The following is a 9484-nucleotide window of genomic DNA, read 5'->3' on the forward strand; positions in this document are numbered from 1 at the left end:
AAAACAAACCTAGGCAATAATTGAAATGTAGCATGAAATTACCCCTGTAAATAACCAGCAGCCATTACAAGAACACATTCTTTCTCTTTTCCATTAACACCAGCCTGCATCCGGCTGCAAACAAATATGCACATGACTGCACGCGCTCACACACAGTGTAGGTGGGAGAAAGGTTTAGAGGGTTGCACAATTGCACATTTATCCTCAAAATTAAAAATGGTGATTGATCCGTGGAATATTAACGGTCAATCGTGTTTTTCATTAAGTTGTGAAGGGGAGCGGAGGAAGCCCTTCGAAGAAAAAAAACAAGCTATGAGGGAAAAGAAAGAGGGAAAAAAAGGCCCCTCTGTTCAACATAGATCCCTTATAGTGAATAACCCTGAGAGAAATGTAAATACCCGACTCCAATAACTCGACAGCACACTAATCATATTTACAAACTATATTAAATCTGTCCATTGTGCTTGCCGCTGCTAAGGATTGGCTCCCCATGTAATTGTCATTGTAACCAATGTTGGCTTATGGGGAGGGAGAATTTAACTGCAGTGATATAAGGTGACTGGTAGGCTTATTATTACTGTATTATGACCCAGTATATGTTTATTAAAACAATTTGTCATGCAGAACAGGACTGGGGGAATGGAAACATTAAATCCCGGCGTACTTCGGCCGCTGAAATGAGTTACAATAAAATTAATGGTGGCGAAGCCCGGGCTGACACCGCAGTGCTGCGTAATAACCTGCCGCTTCGTTTCATTTGCTGATCATTTCCTGTCGGGGCCCTTGCCATTAAACATACATGTTGAGGATTATTGAAATAGGCCCAAAAAAGGCATCACAGAGAGAGCAGAATGGAAAAGGCAGCACGTAGCGGGTTTTTGAAGTTCTGTTGAGATACTAAACAAAACAAAACAGACGTATCTGATTAGTTTTATCATGTATCTCTGATATGACTGATGCTGCTATGGGGAATTGATCACATGAAGCCCAAACACACTGCACATGTAATAAAAGTAATCCAACTTGAAAGTGAGCAATGGATCTACAAGAGGAAATGACAGAAAACGAAATGCACCACACAGATCAAAGGAAAAGATAATTCAACCCCCGGGGATTAATAAAGTATATTATATTGTATCATTTCCAAATGTGTGATTCATAGATCTTTCATAGTAATGGCAAGCCGAGGAAGTTGGTGGTACATGATCTTTTTTTACAGGGTTATTTTCCACAAGCCTGATGCCAACACTCTCCATCTACCAGCGGTTCATGAAGCTGATTTAGTGACCTGCTTACACTCAACAGCACATCCACAAAAAGCCCTGGTCCTTCTGACCAATGCACAGGGTGATTCACAAGTTCTCAGGTGTTATTTCCATTCCTCAAATTGCTCCATCAGAGTGAAATGTGTCTTTCAACAGTAAACTGATTCCAGGAAAGAAATACAGGCGCTACAGTGTATGTTTTTAAACATTTACTAAAGCTCCATCCACTGATATCATTATAGTAGCTTATGCTGAATGAATTGTTTACAGGTTGGATCTTGAGAATCTTGATTTTGTAAATCCCCTCTTTTTTTCTCTCTAGCTGGAATTTGCTGTTTTTTGTTTATATTTAGTGAAAACAGGAATTGGTCACGGTAGGCCCTAAGCACATGATGGGACCTGCCAGATTTGTTTATCTATATTTCAAAACGGTTTTAATCAAACGGGAGGTATGTGAATGGGAGAGTATTGTGTTGCATTTTTTTGATGTCACTGGCCCTTGGGCCTCTGTTTTCACAGATGAATTTCCTGATTACACAGAAAACATAAATAAACGGATGCTACACCAGCTAATTCCACAATAATTAAAAATCAAGGGAGGAGATTCATTCAAAATCTCATTGCTGTAACTCTCTTGTTGGGATGTGTGGAAATTGCTCCTTCTGCAAACATATAGTGAACAGAGTCAGCACTGCAGGAAAGCCACAGCTGTACTTTTCTATGCACTTTATGCACTACATTTGTTACTGAACAAATCACATTAAAGGCTCCATACAATAACAATACAACTGCTGCTGATATTTATGGGGTGAATGCTTTATAACGGTTGCAAGGTTGTGCAACATTCAAAATTGAAGAACTGGTTTCCTTTTAATTCATTAATTGGAATTTGATTTGGCACACCCAACAGCGGGTTAAATTGGAACTTGAATTATACAGTAAATTATACAGTAATAGGAATTTATTTAATTTCTCTAATTAATCCATCCATCCTTACTTCAAAACAATTTTCAAACAAGGCTTTTGCAAGTCATTTAACGTTTCTCTTGACATTTATTGTTAAAAAATGAGATTTAATGAGACAAAATTTAGTTTTTAATTCCACTTCCTACATTTAAACTTGGATTGAAATTCTGCGGCAGCCATCTAGACCGAGGGCTCAGGCATGGCGGCGGCCATCTTAACCAAGGGCTCCTCCACTACCTCCCTCACCACGAGGAGTGATCTGCTGAGTAACAAAGCCTGTTCGACAAAGTCAGCAAACGATCCTTGAGGATCCTCACAGAAGACTTGTGTCTTGAGCTCGTTGAGGCTGGTCTGATAAAAGACTATGAGGGACTTATCCGGAAAGTCAGTTTGATGGGCAAAGTTCAGGAAGTCTTTGGTGTGATCCTCTAAGGAGCAGATGCCCTGACGGAGGAGGAGACGAACTCCAGGCGGCATAGCTGCTGCTAGATTCATCAGTAGTGGTCAGTTCTTCTGAAACAAAGGTGGTTTCAGCAGAGACGAAACAGGATCTAAGTGCAGCAGTCTTTATTAAACAAAAACAAACTCAAATCTTTACCAAACAGATTCTCAGGATTAAGAACAAGCACAAGATCGGGAACAAAACAACCAACTACATGCAACGTTGAGAACTGACAAAAAACAAGACAGAACACAGGGTTTAAATAGACAGAACTGAAGAGCAAATTAACAAGACACACCTGAACTGAACTAACAATCAATCAGAAACTATAGAAACAAAATGGCAGGGGGCGGATGAAGATAGACTTAATAAACTAATTGACAGATTAACCAACCAGACAAGACCAGAAATCAAAACAAACTGACATCGTGACAGCTACATTGAATCAAATTCAATTCAAATTCAGGAAATGATTTGGATTTTAAAAGGCATTCTCAATTCAACTCTGAATTGCACACAACCCTGCAATCTTGTATCCAATACAGACCCCGCTATTCAATTCCTTGCTCCTTAAAATGGACAACATAATTACAACAGGATAAAGGTGTATAAGAAATCTGGTGAAAGTCTTTTTAAATTTTTAAACACCTGCTAGCAGCGCTCCAATGCAGTAGATTAAAGATTAGTACAATATCAGAGATCTGACATATCAGTGATTTCACAACATCTTAACCACAGTCAGACTGTGTGCTCTTCCTTTTTTTTGTTTAGACCATGCTTGTCGTGCACGTAAAAGCCAGATTATTATTAGAAAAGGCTATTAAACATAAGTGAGGTCACTTTGAGTCAGACCATCCTACCTCACACCCATAGGCCTCCTTCCTGTACAGACCCTCTTAGCGGCACATTAATACAACTAATTACCATGTCAATCACAAGTAATGCTTATTAATTACCCCTTAGAAAAAGGCCAATTTTAGACAGCAAGTAGTCCCCCTTTAAAAACCCACTAAAAGACTGACTGCAGGGAAAGCTAACTGCGAGAGAGTGTGAGCCATGTTTCGGTCCCACTTATGGCATTAGTCAATCTGCTGTCCAGATGTCTTACACAGGTGACAGCTGCAATAGCCTAACAAGCAAATTAATCATGGGGCTTTTGTGGCACTTCTTTCTCGGGAAACTCATTTTACTTCATAAAAGGCTTCATCTCATGTGAAAAGTGACAAATTGCGGGCGCCGCGTGAAAGGGAAAGGCCCAAGCGAAGTGTGTGTGTGTGTGTGTGTGTTGCCTGAGCGGTACAGCCAGGCAGGATAACTCAGGCCAAGCCTGGCTCAGACATAATGAAGTCCTACTGCTGCCACGCCAACCGCAACTTCTGACGCTTCTCACAGGTGGTGCGCCCAGATTAAAAGCCACCCCTGCCTCTGAAGCCGGCCACACGGCTAGGCCTTTGAAGCCAGGGAAAAGCACTTACCACTGTGTGCTAATCACTCATTGTCTGTGTAGATGAACAAGGGAGCCTGGATGTGAACGAGCGCTCTCTCAAAACAGGCCCATAGGAATCTGTTAAACTAGCCGTTTAACTTTGATAACAAGGCCAAGGGGCAAAATTCACACATAACCTTTTGGGTTTGAGACACGGGAGCTTGCTGCTGACGTTTTGCCGGCCAGGCATTTTAATAGAACAAGGTGAGTGCTGGGTAAAAAAAGGCCCGTTTCAAATTAGCAGACCCAAATGGGTTGTCTGTACATAGAGCCACGGTGTTTCATGGTGATTTAAGAGTTGAAAATCTGTGGGAAAAACTTTTCAGCTCAGCCATAATAGAAAAGAGAGGGCTTCAAGGAAAACACAAGAAAAGGAAGAACATAATGACTTTTTATTTCAAAAAGGAAATATGGGCAATTGAAAATGAACAATGACAATAGAAGTAACAAAGCATAACCCTTACAGAAAAACCACATGAGTTTCACATGTGCAAAAACACATGTGATCCCATGTGACAACGTGGACATGTGATTTTGCACATGTGAAATTTAACATGTGAAATATGTGGAACACATGTGCTTTGCACATGTTAAAGGTAATTTGCACATGGGAAACGTGTGGTTTTGGAACATTTTCATGTGAAACCCATGTATATTCCCATGTGAAACCCATGGGATTGCATGTGAAACCCATGTGATTACATGTGAAATCCATGGGATTGCATGTGAAACCCATGTGATTACATGTGAAACCCATGGGATGTGAAACCCATGTTATTACATGTGAAACCCATGTGATTACATGTGAAACCCATGTGATTACATGTGAAACCCATGTGATTACATGTGACCCATGTGATTGCATGTGAAACCCATGTGATTACATGTGAAACCCATGTGATTACATGTGAAACCCATGGGATTGCATGTGAAACCCATGTGATTGCATGTGAAACCCATGTGATTACATGTGAAACCCATGGGATTGCATGTGAAACCCATGTGATTGCATGTGAAACCCATGTGATTACATGTGAAACCCATGTGATTACATGTGAAACCCATGTGATTACATGTGAAACCCAAAATCCCCATGTGAAATCCATGAGCTTACATGTGAAACGTAAAATTCCCATGTGAAACATTTAATCACATGTGAAACCCATGAGATATCATGTGAAATGTAAAATATCTCATGTGAAACCCATGGAATGACATTTGAAACCCATCAACAATCCATATTAAAGCTACACACCATGTAAACCTGTAACTTCATGTGAAATCCATGTAAAAATCATTAAGCAATATACCACAGAAAACGGTAGGCCTACCATGTTCTTGTGTAGGCTCTATAGCCTAATGTTTCCCAACATTAAAACAAATAATTCAAATTTTTTTTTTTTTTCCACTTTTTATTTCATTTCAAAATATGCAATACAAATTGAATGTTTAAAACAAACAAAGCAAAACCAAATTAAAATTATACATAAAAAGCCGCAAAAAACGCAGGTATACGCGCATGTGTGTGTGTGTGGTGTGCGTTTGTGAAAGTGTGTTGTCTCAGTCCTTTGTGTCTCCTGCAGCAGGCATCCTGTTTTGGGATAGAAAAAGATCAAAGATTAGGGCAGTGCAAACCATAGACTGTAAAAAAAAATATGGACGTAGTGTCCGTGACGTCACCCCGTAGGTTTCTGAAAAGCAATTTTATGGGGCTTAATAATTAATTATTATTCATTTGTAATGTTATTATGTCATTAAACGTTTTACGTAAATATGCTATGGAAATACATCTTGCTTAAACAACTGTATAAGACGAGTGGTGCGTCTCATTTATAAAAAAAACTATTGACAGTTTGTGAATAGATCACAATGTAGACTGAGGAATAAACTGAGTCATCAGTCCTCGCGCATGTCGGTTTCGCAAATGTGAACAGACCACATGGGGATCACACTTGGATGTTGGATCGTCTGAATATTACCTTTCTGCTCGTCTCCTCAGATCTTTTAACTTTTGTGCCATGCAGACCTTGATCTCAGTGCCTCCGATGCCTGGGTGCCTCTTTTTGACATGGTCTGTAAGAAATGAGATTGATTACATTAAAATTTGAAACCAAGTTTGACATGAAGTGACATAACTGTCAGATTCAAACTGTGCTTTCCGCGCTATGGCTGGCGCTGACGGACGCGCTCAGCGCTTGTCATATATAATAACTATTGATAAAAGATATTCAGACATGCTTACCAATTATTAGCTGCACCTTTTGTAGGTCAAGGCTCTTTTTTCACCAACAACCCCTTTTTTTCCGTTCATGCTGCCATCTCTTCGAAAGAGAAGATGGAGTCCATAAGAGTTCTGGTTAACTTTTTGTAACCCTTACATCTTTGAGCATGATCCAAAGCAACTGGGTTCATTAAGTCAGTCACAGACTTGTTCTGCAAAGCAAAAAATAAAATAAAAAATAGAACATTTTCGTCAGGACAGAAACCGTGATCTTTTCAACGTTATTGCGTATTAGGTGAGGTTTTCACTTTGGAGCTGTGAGTGTAAATTTTAGCATACAAGTATTTATTGTTCATGCTCGAGTCTTGTTACTCTTTTACCTTCATAGTTATTCCAGAGTTTAGGGGTAAAATGCGAGAAATCTCCTTTAGTGGACTTAGATATGCTGGGCACTACTCACTGATCTATATAAATGACTTGATTGCTCATGACGTCATGTAAATTGAAGTCACCATATTCTATTGAATTAATAGGAAATCATCTGACTTTAATGAGTAAACATGACCTAACGAGTCAGTGTTTTTTATATTTGAATACTATACATTCTTACCATGTAAACATCCAAAACATTTCTGATTATTATCAATGTTGAAAACAGTTGTGCTGATTAATGTGTTTGTGTAAACCATTGTAACAGTTTAAACCATTTTTTCCCCTCCAGGATTCATTGTTAAATAGACCACAAACATATGAAGGGTAGTTTACACTAATGTTCAAACATTTGGGGTCAATGATAGATTTAAAAATGAACAGAAAAAAAAGAAGAAATTCATATTTTTACTCAGCAAGGATGCATTAAATTGATCAAAAGAGAGAGTAAGGATTTCTGTTTCAAATAAATGCTGTTATTTTAACCTTTCTATTCATCAAATAATCCTGAAAAACACAAAAATATGAAGCAGCACAACTGTTTTCAACACTGATAATAATCATAAATGTTTTTTTGAGCATCAAATCGTCATATTAGAATAATTTATGAAGGATGATGTGAAGCTGTGATGCTGAAAATTCAGCTTTGATCACAGGAAGTAATTGCATTTTACAATATATTCACATAGAAAACAGTTTTTATTTATTTATATTATTTCACAATATTATTGTTTTTAATGTTTTTTGGTGAACATAAGAGAAAGAGACATAAACATTTGTACCAAGACAATTAGTGTATGTTTGACATTAGTGTATGTTTGGCGTTTTACTTACTAATCATATGGTTCATCAATAGTGCTTTAGAGATGAAGATCAGCTCCACTCCGCTATGTTGCAGGGCATCAGCACTGAAGGATCTAAGAACACAACAAGCCATTTGTCACTGAGCCAACAATGCAATGCCAGGTTTATTGAAAGGAAAGAAGCTACAGCAGAGGTGAAATGCAGAAAAGAGAAAGAATTTAAAGAATATACAGAATATAATTTCTTAACTAGGATAACAGAATTTGTTTTGGGGTTTACTTATTCATTTAATTTTGCTCATACGGTGTAACTTCGTTTGGATGTCAAAACCTTCTTAAAATAAACAATTTAAAAAAACAAATTGAGAAATAAAATGAGGTTATTTAATGAGCTTCCTCGGCTCACCTGTGTCCTAACGTTACTTCTCCGGCAGCAGCTTTCTCCAGAAATGTTGAAGTCGTGGAGCTTTCTCTCTGTTATGGGTTATTTTGTTACTACTGAAATCACAGAACATTTTTTAATCAAAATGTGTTTAACGTTACCATTGAGCTAACGTTAGTTTCAGCCAATTTTCTTGCTCCTGAAAGTAACATCACCGATACGTTATGTTTACGTTTGTGTTAAATAAATTAGCTCACTTCCAAGTGCTAAAACCTTTACAAAACCTCTCATCTACACATAAGAGGTGATTAAAAGCCCAAACTTTAATAAATAAAAGTTCAACCGAGTTAACATTACGTTAGCCTAGCTAGCTGCTACCTCTTCTGAAAACGGTTGAGATCCTAACGGACTTTTTCCGAAGACACTGACTACACCATGTAAATTTTTAACAGAATCGTGTCAATTACAAGTAAGAGAAATGTCAAAAACAGTTGTGAGTATTATTCGTGTGATTTTAGAGACTAATCTCACCTGGGAAAAGCCGTGAAAAGTTTAAACAACATCGAGAGAGGGAGTTTTGTTGCTTACCAGTAGCAGTGGTCCCGCGCCGTTTCCATGGCAACTCTGCGCGTCGGCCGCTCAAGTGTTTGAAATACTCGAAAGTTCACGCGCACGGCATTGATTAAACCACGTCAAAATCATGCAGCACTTAAAATGAAAAGTTTAATATCCACTTTATTTTATTTGAAAACGTGCTTGCAGTAGCCTATTGATTATATCAAATATAATATACTGTTGATTATGTAAAATATATTTATAATATAGCTTTAGAAATGGTAAACAGTGTTGAAATAAAAGTATTGCAAAAACTCATTAAAAACTATACGTGTATATAAGTGTTAGTATATACACATGCATTATAAGCTTTATGTTCTATGCATTTTGTGTGAAAAAGGCTATTGAAGCTAAAAATGTACAGTATTTGTGACGTGGTAACATAATTCACATGTTAAAACCTATTACAACGTGCAAATATATTTCACATGAGCTCCACATTATTACCTATAACATGTTTTCCACATGTGCCACGTGTTCCATTAAGTTCACATGTGGTGACATGTTGTTCACATGTGGTCGAACATTACTGCATGTGGTGACATGTTGTTCACATGTGGTGAAACATTGTTCACATGTGATGACATGTTGTTCATATGTGGTCACATGTGGGCATATGTGGTCACATGTGGTCACATGTGGGCACATGTGGAAAACATGTGATAACATGTGAAATTCATGTGTTTTTTCTGTAAGGGAAAACTTTCGGATTTAGTGGAAGCGGGAAATTTAATAATATAAAATAGAGGAGATAAGTCCTTGAAAGTCGTCCAACACAAAACTGCAATTATCATTGTTACAATTAAAGAAGAAAGGGTTTGCAAGGCAAAGTCTTCCTTTAAAGAGGATTACACTACTTCATACGAGAGGAAGCA

General features: G+C 37.9%; 1 long non-coding RNA gene across 2 annotated transcripts; it reads right to left on the reverse strand.

Moving 5' to 3' along the window:
* Nucleotides 1-5657: 5657 nt before the first annotated feature.
* LOC130078605 (uncharacterized) lies at nucleotides 5658-8110 on the reverse strand. Of its 2 annotated transcripts, none has more exons than XR_008805948.1 (4): nucleotides 8019-8110; nucleotides 6402-6592; nucleotides 6139-6232; nucleotides 5658-5750 (listed from the first exon to the last, which is right to left on the reverse strand). It is a non-coding gene; the product is annotated as an uncharacterized LOC130078605 (long non-coding RNA). The 2 variants fall into 2 exon arrangements; XR_008805947.1 differs by lacking the exon at nucleotides 8019-8110 and adding an exon at nucleotides 7644-7979.
* Nucleotides 8111-9484: the final 1374 nt, after the last annotated feature.

This window comes from Rhinichthys klamathensis, unplaced genomic scaffold, assembly GCF_029890125.1.
Source record: "Rhinichthys klamathensis goyatoka isolate OS25496 unplaced genomic scaffold, OSU_Roscu_1.1 h1tg000935l_1, whole genome shotgun sequence".
Lineage (NCBI taxonomy): Eukaryota > Metazoa > Chordata > Actinopteri > Cypriniformes > Leuciscidae > Rhinichthys > Rhinichthys klamathensis.